Below are 1,405 nucleotides of genomic sequence, written 5' to 3' on the forward strand. Positions count from 1 at the left end.
TTTCTTTAAAGAAGGCGAGAGGACTGTCACTGGGATGTCTTTGATCACAGGAGAAGAAGCGGCTCCGCCATCTTCCTACTCCGACGCCGGAGGAGACGTGCAGGCGTCGCGGTCCTGCGTCGCGCTGAGCTGGTTCTTGCGCCACTTGATGCGTCGGTTCTGGAACCACACTTTGAGCTGCAGCTCACTCAGCTCCAGCTGGCTGGCTAGGTAGCGCCGCTCGGGGCCCACCAGGTACTGCTGCCGCTGGAATTCCTTCTCCAGGCGCTGAAGCTGCGAGTCCGTGAACACTGTGCGATGGCGCTTGATTTTTCCGGGGGCGTCCCTGAGGGCGGTGTCGTAGGACTCCTGCTGAAGGAGGGAGAGCGGAGACGCAGGCGGGGATGTGGGTGCAGCAGGAAGATCCTTTTGAGTGTCAAGTCCCAGAAGGGCGTCGATGGTGAAGGCCTTAGCCTTGTGGGACATCCGTGAGGGCGTGATGATGTGGGCCGGAGGAGGGCTGACGGGCGGCGCCCATGGGTGGCTGAAGGCCCACGCCATAGGCTGGAAGTTCATCACTGAGATCTGGTCCATGTTTGCTGTGGCTTGGGACAGGTATGTCGACAAGGGTCACCCCGAAGCTTATATACCCCTTACCTGTGGTTCTCCACCAATCAGAATGAGTTTAGACTAATTAGCGGATCAGAGTCGCGTCCAGTTAACACATGTAGCAATTATCCTCATTTGTATGGCTATTTCTTTGTTAACTAATGCTTTATTTCCAGTTTTATATTTATTAAAGAAAATATGCAAGCAAGTAAATAAAGGGTGTACCATTTTTTAAATTCATGCCTTTACCTTGATCATCTAAAACATATATAGAATTAGTATCAATGATGTGAAAATTACTTATGCTCTTGTGAACAACGCTCTGCAGATGGGAAATGGAAAAGAAACCTGAAGACGCTTCAGCAATACTAATGCGATATCAGTTGCAAAAATATATATGGTAAAATGGAATGCATTCTTCCTGTAAGCATCTGTATATTACTCCTTATCAATTTCGACCACACGTGACCTGTGTTGACCTAAGGTGACCTCTGGAGTGGATCTAGTGAGCGGCGAGTGGCACACAAATATTTTAATACCCCTTTATTCATGAATTCTAAACTAAGCATTCTACATATGCATTTTATACATAAAAATCCAAAGGATTGATTTTTTTCATTATCTCTTCATATGCTTCCTGACGCAAAACGGTGCTAAGTTTTGCTAGATGAAGGATAAGCAACACAGGAATATGAAAACAAGAAAGGAAAAGGAAAAAGAGGACTTCGAACAATGACGGAAAATATACAAATTTACAGTATACATACGAACATGATGCGGGAGGAAAACCTATACAAGAAGATGCGAACATGTATTC

The sequence above is a fragment of the Penaeus chinensis genome, chromosome 21 (assembly GCF_019202785.1).
Source record: "Penaeus chinensis breed Huanghai No. 1 chromosome 21, ASM1920278v2, whole genome shotgun sequence".
In the NCBI taxonomy this organism is placed as follows: domain Eukaryota; kingdom Metazoa; phylum Arthropoda; class Malacostraca; order Decapoda; family Penaeidae; genus Penaeus; species Penaeus chinensis.